Raw genomic sequence first — 12,367 nt, forward strand, 5'->3', positions numbered from 1 at the left:
CAGGGACACCTCCCACCAGACCAGGTTGCCCAAAGCCCCATCCAGCCTGGCCTTGAGCACCTCCAGGGATGGGGCATCCACAGCTCCTCTGGGCAGCCTGTGCCGGGGCCTCAGCACCCTCTGAGTGAAGAATTTCCTCCTTATATCTAATCTAAGTCGACCCTGTTTCGGTTTAAAACCATTACCCCTTGTCCTATCACTATATACCCTTCAAAAAGCCTCTGTCCATCCTATAAGCTAGGGAGAAATGAGCAGGTTTGAGAGAGGCTTGAGAATATCCCCGCACCCTTTTATACACCACGGAATTGCTTTTCCTTCCTTTGTGGAGCATTGAAGTCAGGAGAGCCACACCTCGGTGGCACCCGCCCCCTCCCCAGTGCTGGAAACCAGTCGCAGAGGGAAGGCAGCAAAAAAGCCTTAAAATCAGGTTATTCCTCTGAAGTCGGAGCTCCCACTGGGACCTGAAGTGGCAGCCAGCGGGTGCAGGGATCAGTGTGCTGGCAGCGCCGGCTGGGTGCTGAACTACCTCGCAGACCTCGGGCTCAGCTGCAGCTTCCCTGGCTCCGTGATAAAACACAGGCAGGCGGGCACGTGGTGGTGTCGGGGGGGGTCAGACGTCCCCACCTTGCTCCTGCTCCCACTGCAGATGCTGTGGGGGCAGCTGCTCGGTGTCGCATCAAACTGCCCGTCGGGAGCAGTTGTTCCTGCTGTTCCCTCTGTTCCTGCTGTCACCGTTAAAGTCACTCTCCCAAGCGTCAGTCTGGAGCACGCCCTGGGTACGGACTGTAACTCATCTGATCATTCCCAAACCACGTTCAGCTTTCACTGTAGTACCCCGTTTTATCTAGCTGCCTCGGATGCAGGCTGTTAAATCCTCGCCCCCAGCCCCTGTCTGTACCAGGCTCTGTTCCCTGCAGCCTCGACGTAAAGATCTGACAGTTACGTGCCGAATTAGCAATGTCACGGGGCCAGCAGCACCGCCTTAGTTCACGACTCCTAATCGGTCCTTCCCATCTAAATCCATCGGCGGCTACAGAAACAAGTCCCCATCCCTGCTGCTTCTCTTTGGGGAAGGAAAAAGGCGCTGAGGAAGAGGAGAGGGGAGATGTCTCCTGAGCATGCAGCTGGAAGCTGGGATCCCGTCTTGCTGCTGCATGACATGAATTCCTGTTAAAGTAAAGGGGATTTATGTCCTGCGGTGAAGAAACAGACCCCAGGGGCTTTTGCTTGCCCTGCTGATTACTGCAGCCCTGAGGAGGTCAGTAGGGCCTCCGTTGTCACTTCTCGCCGAGCACCTTTGACTTTTTGGAGGTGCTGAGGACTTCTACCGCCCGCTGGCCGTGCTAGGAGCTAGAAGTACGCAGCAAACCCTGATGTGCAGGTTAAATATCTGAGCGTTTGCATCTGTGTTTGCTGTTGTTGTGAGGGCTGAAGCAATCGGTCTCTGAGGACGCCGCGGGCAGGGCGTGCACACGTATGTTGGTGGCAGGAGGTGCTCGTTCTTACAGCTCCCCGCGCGGGAGGAGGTGACTGCCCACAGGACTGGCTCTTGCTGCTGGGGTTTTCCCCTCTGGGCGGTTGTTTTACGGCCTGATGCCAGCCCTGCCTGTAGAACAGCTCGGTCCGCCCCTGCGACGTGTCGCCGTGCCATGCCGGGGATTGCTGATGGCCGAGCTCTATTTTTGAGCAGAGATTTATGATCGCCTTCCCAGTCAATTAAAATTCTAGATATTGCTAAAGCAGAATTCAATTAAGGTTAATTGCAGCTTCTGAGAACTGCTTTTCCGAAGGGAAACAATGGTGGGATTGCAGATCCTAGAGGGCTTCTATCACTTTTAAATAACTTCCAGTTCTGTTCCTTCCTGACGCCGCTCTAATCTTCCCTCAAGCCCTGCGCTCTCGCTATTATCAAGTAATTCAAATGTTGATTTTTTTTTTTCTGTCATAATTTATCATTTTGACTTATTTGTTCCTTTTACGTCTTCTTCTAAAGGCAAGAAAAAAACCTACAGCCGCCTGGAAATGTTTTTGTATCAGTCCCAGTTGCCTGACATGAAAGATATATAGCCACTTCTAAGAATTTGACAACACTTCAGCAACAATTATCCAGACAGGTACAATAACAGCTCCCTTTTCTTTTGCTGTTGAGAGGGATGATAAGGCTTTAATGAATTGTCAATAAAGATTAAAAAAAGAATAAAATAAACCACAATGCAGAGAAAACAGGTGCAAACGAAATTCCATTGAAATGCAGCTCAGGTTTGCTGTTCTACCCGAAATTTTATTTTCTTGGCATCGGGGGACTTTTGTGACAGCTTCCTCGCACACTCGATTGAGCCGGGAAAACACACGGGACTGTGCCTTAGTCACCGAACGCGGGGCGCGCGGCTCTCGGCTGGCAGGGCGCTCTCTCGGAGGGATGAGCGATCATCTCGGCCGCTCCCTTCGTCGGAATTTGCAGCCCCTCGTTTACTGCGTGGGGGCTGATGATGAAGTGGGAAGAAGGAGAGGGAAGGCGCCACGTGGAAAGACAGCACTGTGGCAGCTTGTGGGTTCCCTCCTCTGTCCCCCGTGGCCGGGCATTTGTCACCGGCTGGCTGGAGAGGGTTTGAGGAACCCCCCTCACCACTGCCTCGGGAGTAGACGAATGCCTGCACGTGCCCTGCGCTCCCATGTGTAAAGGGAAGCAGAACAACCCCCGACACAAGTGTTTTTAGAGTTTCCCTCTCTTTGTGGGAGATAAAGGGAGGCAGAGCCACGGGCAATTATTGTGTGGAAGTTAAAGGGAAAAGTTTCTTTGATAAGAAATCATTGTGTAATTATACAATTGCCAAAGGAGAGGAACGTGTAGGTGGATGCACTCTCTGATGTGTGATTGCTAATGAATTCTCTGTATTCCTTGTGGGAAAGAGCCACAACTGTAAAATTAAATAGTCAATGCTTCTCTGATGAAAGGATTTGCAGGCACTGATGTCCTTTATCAAAATGCAGCGAGCTTTGAAGGAACAGCAAGCATAGCAAGCCTCAGCTTCAAGTAAAGCAACTGGAATGGAGAAACTCGACCAAAGCCCTTTTCTCCAGGAAATCTGTTACCCGTGTTTCCTAGTAGCAGAAGCATTTTGCCTGGGAAAATGAGGGGCAGGATGTTACCAGGCGGCAGGCAGCTGCTGCAGCTGTGGCCGGTCCCCTGCAGCAGGTGGGCAGGAGGTGCTGGGTTCGGTGTCACCTTTGGGTGTAGGAGCTAGCGAGGACTGACAGGCAGGGAGGCTCTGAAAGCATCCTGGCTTTGACAGGTGAAAAGTGCCGTATGACTACTTAGCGAAGCATGCACCCAATTGACAGTCCAGGCAACGCTAGCGTGCATCTCTCTGCCATCTCTCTTTTTCCTTCCCCTTCTCCTTTCCTTTTTCTTCCCTTTTCTGGCTCTCCACATAGATGAACTCAAACATTGACCTTTGAAAGAAAGCCTCCTTTCATGCATCCTCCTCTTTTTGGTCTTCCAAATAACTTTCCAATGTTATTTCAGGGGAGGTGATGGGCTTGGGTGTCCTGACGGGGGTCCTGACGTGGAAATGGGGCTCTCAAAGACCTCCAAAAAAAAGGATGAAGGGGACAGAAATGCAACTGGGGCACTGCCTGCAAGGGTGGCGTTGGCTGTGGTGCTCCGGGGTGAGAAGATGCTGAGCACAAAGGTATTTCTTGTACAAAAAGAGAGAGGCAAATAGCCTCAAGGCAGCAGGAACTAACCCCCAGGGCTGCTCAGTTTCAAGGCAGAAAGAGCACGAGGGAGGGTAGGGACCTGTGCGTGGTTCTCCTTCCCCATACGGCCAGCCATATGGCCTTTCTCGGCCAGCGTCATGGGCGCTATGGGTGCTATGGGTGCCAGCAGCGTTGTGTGAATCACTGTCTGCAGCATCCCTCACACCTCCCTCGGTGGGACGCGGCGTGCAGGACTGCGAGGTTCCCTGGAGGGGAACAGTGGGGAGTAGCTGGGTATTTTTATTTGCTAGAAAATAGCTGAGAAGACCTCTTAATGGAGAGCTCCAGCCATAAAATCAGAAATTATTCTCCCCGCTCTTATCTTCCCAGGAAACAAATTCAGCTGCAAAGCTTTTCCTAGGCCTTTTTAAAGCTGTAGCGTTAAATACATGAAAGGCCGCTTATTTTGAATTCAGATACAGCTGGGAGACATGTTACGACTCTATAACTAAATGGAAGACCTAGTTAAAAAAAAAATGCATTTTTGCTCAGACTGAATATGGCTATTGCTGCCTAGGTAGATGATTCTGAAGAAAAGATCCATGAGCTGAAAATACTCCATTGCTGTCCATCGGGACATTGTGAAGAAGATTTAAGAGAATCTAGGTGAGCCTGGTGTCCCTGGAAAAATAATGACAGGAAGGTTAGCTAGCTCAAGGCTATCTACAGCAATCTCCTCAAACATTAAAAAAGTGCAAAAGGCCACGCAACAGCCTTCGTACCTGATACTGTGAAACCAGAGGGAAATAAGAGATTGGAGTAATACCAGAATAAACAACTGGAATAAATGCATGGCTAAATGGACATATTTCCCTATAGATACATTTCGGGGAGTCTGCAGAGCTGAGGGAAAAATGCTGCAATCTTTGAAGAGGAAGGAGATTAGCTACTGCGAGACTGGGGATCAGGGATCTTAAAGCCTTCCTCTTTCTCTGCCTTTTGTTTTTCAGACTGGAAATGCTTTTTCATGGGGGCTTGTACTAGGCTCAGAAATGTTTCTGTCATTACAGCACATTTGTCTTGGATCACACAGAATGTATTCGTGTGGAGCTCGAATTCCTGCTAGGTTCTGAAAATGCAGAGAGATTATTTTATTATCCCTTTACTGCATGGTATATTAAAGGTTTCAAGAAAATCCAGCCAATTGATCACAGAGCATGCTGTCCTTGAAAGTTATGCTAGTCTTTCCAGTACATTAATCAATGAGGCAACTGAAGGCAAGTCCACATTGGCATCAGATTTCACACCCACAGTTCATAACCAGTGCTTATATCCGCATTTATTTATGTTCATCTCTGCTCCCATGCTGAGAATTCAGTGTGTGTGTGTGTATTTCCATCCAGAGGTGACTGAGGTGTTACAGGTGGTTCAAGTAACATGTCTTGCATTCCCTGCTCCCTCCAAAAAACACAGCAATTGCTCTTGAAATATAAGAAAGCAATACCAGTATGAATTATTATTATTATTATTATTATTATTATTTTATTTTCTGTATCATAAAGGCTCAATTTTCTTCCTTCTGAAGTCTTTGTCTCCTGGCTCTGGTTATGTTTCCTTAGGATGCAGTATGCTTGTTGTGCAGTGCCTGGGGCCATCAGTAATGGAAGCACCCTGAAGAACCTGGGCAGACATGCGTGTGTGTAAGTACATTTGTGATTTAAACAAATGAACTTCGTATTCGTATTTGTGCAACTGAACCGTAGGCTTCCTTTTGTAATGCTGGCCTGAAAAATATGGGTATTTCGGGCTGTATCGGTAGTTATCTGTGTATTGTTACAAGATACCCTAACGAGATATGTATAACGAATGCTGTACCATTCATCTGATGGGCCTTAAGAGTTCATTCACTTATCAAACACAAGTTTTCCAGGAAGTTTTTTAACTGGGAGACACAGCATATTTCAGCAATGAGCACAGAATGAAACATCCATGAAAATTCATTCAAACACAACTTTTCTAACTTGTGAGGGGAGGGTTGTAGATATGCTAAGAGAAAATTCTTTTAATTCACCAGCACATGCACTGATAATATAGGTCACTGATAACTTCTGGGCTGAGGAAACTATTATAAAAATTTGTGAAGTGAATGGAAATTTGGTTTCTCAACTGTGTTATGTCTAGGTACCAAGGACTCTCATGCAGAGTATTTCACTGGATCTTGCCTGGATTCCTCTGCTTTTGGTCTGGAGGCATGCCTGCTTTCCAAGAATATCAAAAGATGGTACTTATTGCTGTCAGAAAAGTGCTTTAAGATCCTTCGGAAATGCCGTGGACGTGCACCTCACAATTAGTAATTAACTGCACAGAAGCAGACAGGCAAGGGAATGACAAAGTGTTGTACTCATGTCTGTACTAGAGACAGCTGCTAGTTGTGAGCTGATTTTTGAGCTCTTCCTTCCATTATTGGGTTTTGATTTCAAAGTGAAACCATTTGCACCCATCTATTTCTTTCTTAATTACGTTGATATCTTTATATGATTATATCATTCGGGGCCGCATCCAGAATGGTACAGAAGAAGAATTTGACACGACCTGGACATTTCAAGATGATACTAATGAGGCAGTGATTGCTATTGCCTGGCTTTGATTAGGTTATTCTTTTCAGACCTCGGAAACTGACAGAAGAGAGTTGTGAACCCAGCATAGTTTCATGTTTTATACACCTCCTTTTTCTTTCCTTGTGCATTTACATGCTCGTCCAGGGCCCTTGGTTCAGCTGTGCTCCCCGCAGTCTTTCCGGTATCACAGATCTTTCCTGGCTAGCTCACGGCTGTTTGTGTTCTGAGCTTTTACGCATCTTCCTGGAGAAACATCTTGCTGCCATTTTTTTTTTTTTCCTTGGAAATACACATTTAGGTGGCACTTGCTTCAAGACTTTCTGCTATACCAATTTTTCAGCATCACCACCCTGAAATTACCCTTAACCCAGGGAGGTTAAACAAAAAGGGGAGAAAAGTGATTATCCAGAAAAAAAAAAAAAAAAAAAAAAAAAGGCAAAGAGAACACGGCTGGAGAATTGTAGGGGCAGCCGTGCAGGAACCTCGGGGCCGTGGTCTCGTGGCGCTGGGCTCAGCACGGAGGGCTCACCCTGCTCCCTGCTTTTGGGCAGCGTGTGTGGGCTCTGCAGGTCTGTCTGGCTTCACAGCCACCTCTTTTCCCCATCATTTGCCAGAGCTAGAGCTGGCCCCTTGCTGCTGGGATGCCCGGGACGACATCCTCACCCCGTCCTGCCTGGTGCTGCGGTTTGCTCCCGAAGCAAAGCCCTTCCACGTACACATCTGTGGCCTGTGATGTTATTTTATTTCCCCACCCGCTGCACACCCGGGAGGGCTTTGTGCAGCGCAGCAGGTCGGGCGGTGGTTAATCGCCCCCGGGCAGCTGCGGTGCCATCCTCAAGGACGCTGGGCGGGCGTTGCGGCCGTATGGGGCCCCGAGCGCCCGCCTGATGGGGCCGGCAGAGCCATCTAAAGCTTCCCAAGGCCTTGCGGGGAAACCAGCGCTGTGCCGGTTCCCAAAGCGCCACGAGATGGCAGCAAAGGCCCGTGCAAGGAGTCTGCCGGCGGCTGTCTGCGGTTGGGGTTGTTCGCTGCTGGGCGGAGACCCCGGCCTGCAACGGGGGCGGCATGCATCCTGCGGGGGGCGTCCCTTCCCTTCCCTTCCCTTCCCTTCCCTTCCCTTCCCTTCCCTTCCCTTCCCTTCCCTTCCCTTCCCTTCCCTTCCCTTCCCTTCCCTTCCCTTCCCTTCCCTTCCCTTCCCTTCCCTTCCCTTCCCTTCCCTTCCCTTCCCTTCCCTTCCCTTCCCTTCCCTTCCCTTCCCTTCCCTTCCCTTCCCTTCCCTTCCCTTCCCTTCCCTTCCCTTCCCTTCCCTTCCCTTCCCTTCCCTTCCCTTCCCTTCCCTTCCCTTCCCTTCCCTTCCCTTCCCTTCCCTTCCCTTCCCTTCCCTTCCCTTCCCTTCCCTTCCCTTCCCTTCCCTTCCCTTCCCTTCCCTTCCCTTCCCTTCCCTTCCCTTCCCTTCCCTTCCCTTCCCTTCCCTTCCCTTCCCTTCCCTTCCCTTCCCTTCCCTTCCCTTCCCTTCCCTTCCCTTCCCTTCCCTATTTATTTTTAACACCTAGCATATTCCCACAATTTAATTTTCTTTCAAAGAACAGGACGGGCTCAGTCCTTAATGTGTGCTGACCACGATGTCAGGGGGATGTTTGCAGGGAAATGCGGGACCCATACCAGCAGTACAGACCCATAAGCTGCAGTTTTGGCAGACCGGACAGAGAGGATTATTCCTTGCCTGAAAACCACCATCACCCTTGTCACAGATGTATTCCTGCCGAGCCACTGAGACAGGGTGGCCAGGCGCAGCAAAGCATTTCGCAGAGATCTGCTTCATGTGGGAAAATAGTGAAGGAGGAAAGTAAAACTTGTTTTTTTGCCTTCGTTTGTCATCGTCAGTCACTATCAGGAAGGAATTTGGATGTAAAAAGCAGGTGGGAAGAGGAACAGAAATTCTCTCCTGCCACACGGTGACATGATATGCTCCCCTGATAACAGTGTGATATGAAAAGCTTTACTGATGCTCGTGGAGGTGAAGAAAGGCAGACGTGTACCTGCCACACGCCCACGCTTCAGCCTGTTCCTATCACTGGCATTACATTTAGCCCACCCTTCCCAGCAACAGTAATGAAAAATAGGTTAAAAACCATTAGTGATATTTCCTCCTTTCCTTTTACAGGGGAATGGCGCTAAACGCAATGTTATACATGATTTGCTCAAAAACAGCCTTTCTGAAAGCATTGTTTGTAACGTGGGACTGGGGAGCTGCAGCGCGGGTAGGCAGGTTTGGGTTCCTTAAGCTGGCTCTGTGAGCTGCTGTTGATAAAGTTGGTGAGGGAATATATGCAAAGGCAGTCACCGTTTGAAACATGCTAAGGGACAAAATGGATGAGAGAAAGCTGTAAAAGCTTTGGCTTGCACAGGCAGCCAGGAGCGTTCCTTGCTGTCAGCATGCACTGCCTTAGATCTGACATACAAGGATGGGGATCTCGGCAGAACGGGCTGTTTGGGGGCATTTCTCAGACCTTCTGATTTCAGTCGGGCCACAAATGCCAGCTGGCTGGCATCGTGGGCTCTGTTGGTGGCCAGTCCCTAGCCTGAGCCACTCTTCTCTTCTAGGGTTTGGGCAAGGACAGGAGAGGGGGGTTACTGGGAACCCAAACCCCTCGAGTTCAGCCAGGTTGAAAGTCTGACTGCATTGCTGGGATTTTGGGGTGTTTCGAAGGCTGGACTTTATAAGCAGGACTTTTGAGGCTGGGACCATTTTAATTTTATTCTCTTTTCTCCACTTTGTGGGAGGGCTTGGTTTCCCCTACCTGACAGCTCTATGTGTATTTTGAATTTCTCCAGGTTTCTGCGACCCTTGGTGGTTTCTTTTCTGTGGGTGGGAGATGTGTGGAAAGACAGCCCTCTCTATTGTTTTTCTTCTTCTTCTTTTTTAAACCAAGAATTTACCAAGGCTCATTCAAAATGCAGACATCTTAGAATTAATTATTATTAGGAAAAGGTTCAAGGGAAATTTGTGTGAGCAATTCTTATTTTATTGATGTACCTTTCCTGAATGTCTCCTCACGAGCCAGTGCCATTTTTTATGCTGACTTTGGCTAATGATACGCCTTGGGGTGGGAACCGTCTTGCAGCCCGGAGAGATCCATATCTCGTTTTGAATTTCTGTGCATATTCTGGATTTTAACAGCATATGACGAGAGTCTAGGGCCAAGCGCTACTCTCAGTTGCTCCCAAACAATGCTGTATCTTGGCTACATACATAAAACTTAATTTGTCTTTAGAATTGTAACCTTGGAGGCCTTAACCCTGGCTTTGCACTCTCTTACTCACAGGCAGAAAGGGGATAAGTTGAACTTTATATACTCTTTTTGTTTTCCCTCCTCCCATCCTGCCCTTCTTTAGCCTTTCTGGGATGCGAATGCAGGTCCCTCGGGCCCCGCTTATTGTTGTGTTGACCCAGCTGCGGGTTCCCCTCAGAGGCTTCCTGCAGGAAGGCTCAAGCAACGTGGCAACCAGACAGTCCTTCGGGTTTCACCTTCTTTTCCCTCTGTTCCTGGCATGTCTTTTACCCCTTCCTATAACTGGAGACGCTGTACTGTGCGGTAACACCTGCCCACTCCGCCTGCAGGCCAGGAGGTATTGTGTAACATTACTTTCCTGCTACCTGACTTCATGATAGAAGCTTTTTTTTTTTTTCTTTTTTTTGAGCTTGACATGCAATTTGTCCCCAAACCATTTGTGGTGTTCCAGACAGTAGCTTCGCTCCTTCTTAGAATTAGAATTCTTTTTAGAATTAGAATTGAGAGTTCCCTTCAGCATGTGGGCTGATTGGGAAGGAAGGACTGCAGGAACGCGGCATTTTTAGAAGCCCATGGTTGGGTCTTTGACCTTGTAGCGGGAGGCGGTTGGTAAGGAATAGATACTTCATGAAAAATTCATGTGGTAATGTGTCAGGGTGCTCTTCACATCAGCAAAAGTGAGATGGGCACAAGTTCTGTGACTGGCTTGTGCTCCCCAAGGTATGTGTCACAGAGCATTATTGGCTGTGCACGAATTGCATCATTCTGGTACGTTGGTGTCTTTCTCCATTCCCTTTTCACTGATTTCATACTTAGGTACGCATTTCCTGTGCTATTATTCTGGAAACTGCACACACTGAGAACACAAAGTACTTCACGGCTCTCTGACTACCAAGAGAAAAAACAACTAAATAGCTCCATTTGACTCAGATACATTTTAGTTTTCACAGTACTTTACATCTTTGGTGTTTTTTTCTTTTTGTATCCAGGGAGACTGAGGAACGTTGAAAATATGAGTTTCATGGGGTGGCAGGTTTCACCACAAACACACAGGCATCCTAATTTTTGCCAGAAGTGAAATATCTAAGATAGATTAGAAATGTATTTTGCAATTTGAAATTTAATTGGATTTGTGCTCAGAAGAGGAATCCAAGTGAATGAAAGGGATCTCAGGATGTTCATTTTCAAGCTGAAAATGTAATTGTTTTGATGAAATGCAAATCCTTGAATATTAGCATATTTTCTTGGTGAATGTTTGCCGTAGCCCTACTCAGAAGTGAGGCAAGTCCTGTTGGCCCTTTCAGTCCTCTCAGCATTTAGTTACCTTTAAACTCACTTAGCGATCTCCACCTAGTTATTGCTTAGCTAAATGTAGTGAATCTGGCTCTATCTCCTAATGCATTTGCAACTCCCGAGGAAGGGCAACGTTCTCATCAGTGTATGTGCTTCTCTCCGCCTACCCTTGCGCATGGAGCTTGGTTTTCTCAGAAGTGCTAGGTGATACTGACCTGTCAAAACAGGGCTGGGGGAAGGCATTCGTTGCCTCTGCGGTGGTAAATGAATCATCTGTCTTCCAGCTTGGATGGCTGTTGAATCTCTGGTTATGCAAAACAGAAGGAAAACAGTGAAGTAATCAAGAAGTGAGGTTTGCATTTTGTTTCCTGCTGTCAGTGGACAAGCTCAACAAACACTGAGCATCTGAGCGCTGCAAATCACCACCTGCAAATCACGTAGCCAGCTCCAGTTCGCCACAGACCTGCGCCAGATCCGAGGGCACACCTGGGTGTACCGAGAAGTGGAGCAGGAAAGGGTGAACAGGGACTGGAAAAGTGCAGCTGATGTGAAAACTGCAACTTCTGAATGTCTCCCCGCAGGCAGAAGGAGGCTACTAGGCTGCCTCCGGCCCGCTGGAGGCTCTCTCTTGCCACCCGTCCAGTTTTCTGTCCTCTGTTCTGCAAAGTCTGCAGGCATTTGCTTGACATCTCTGCGGTCCCAAAGACAGCACCTCGCTGCGCCCTGCAGAATCCAGCCTTGCACCTCCGGGTACAGGCTCGCAGTGCGTCCTCAGGCAAAGCTAGAGCATACAGCTGCGGTGCAGAGATATGCGCAAGAAAAACGTAATAATTTACACTGTAAGTACTCGGTTCCCTCTGTGTTGTTTCCAATATTCCCAACACACCTTGCTGGTTCCCCTTGTAATACAAAAAATAACATGGCAGTTATAGCAAACTCCTTCCATGAATGGCAGATAGTTTCACTGAAGTATTTCTCTTTCTTGCCTTCATCTAAAAATCTAAAATTGAGAAAACAATGTTTCTGCGACGCGGTAAGAGAGCTGGTATGAGGGAATTTGTCTCTGGAGACCACAGTGCATTCTCAGCTATCAACCCGAGGCGTTTTGTGCTCTGTGGAAGCTGTTTTTGCAATTCATCTCCTGCCTGTTCCTTGGATTTTATGTTGTTGTAGGGCCCAATCCTGCAAACGGTGATGTGGAAGTTGAATTAGCTCATGAATGGGCTCATTGATTGAACTCGTGGAAATTATGCATCTGATCAGACATGCACCTCTATCTGCCGGATCAGGTCTCTCTCCTTTCTCCCCCAAAGAAAGAGAATATTTTGTCTTCATAAATTGATGCAGTGGGGAAAAACCTCCTGACTTGTGCATTCGTAACACAGAACTGTAACAAAACCTGTGTTTTTCTCCCTAAAGATTCGCATTGCCTAGGATGGAAACCCTCTCGCAGCTGCAACACTC

At 48.1% G+C, this 12,367-nt stretch overlaps 1 long non-coding RNA gene across 1 annotated transcript in view; it reads left to right on the plus strand.

The window, feature by feature from the left end:
• The window catches only part of LOC308194881, a 188,401-nt gene that overhangs the window by 8,893 nt on the left and 167,141 nt on the right, over nucleotides 1–12,367 (plus strand). Inside the window, exons 2-3 of the long non-coding RNA XR_013950963.1 lie at nucleotides 1,994–2,114; nucleotides 5,319–5,399. This is a non-coding gene — a long non-coding RNA (uncharacterized lncRNA). The remainder of the gene's footprint in view (nucleotides 1–1,993; nucleotides 2,115–5,318; nucleotides 5,400–12,367) is intronic.

This window comes from Anser brachyrhynchus (genome assembly GCF_964034855.1).
Source record: "Anser brachyrhynchus genome assembly, chromosome: 4".
NCBI lineage: Eukaryota > Metazoa > Chordata > Aves > Anseriformes > Anatidae > Anser > Anser brachyrhynchus.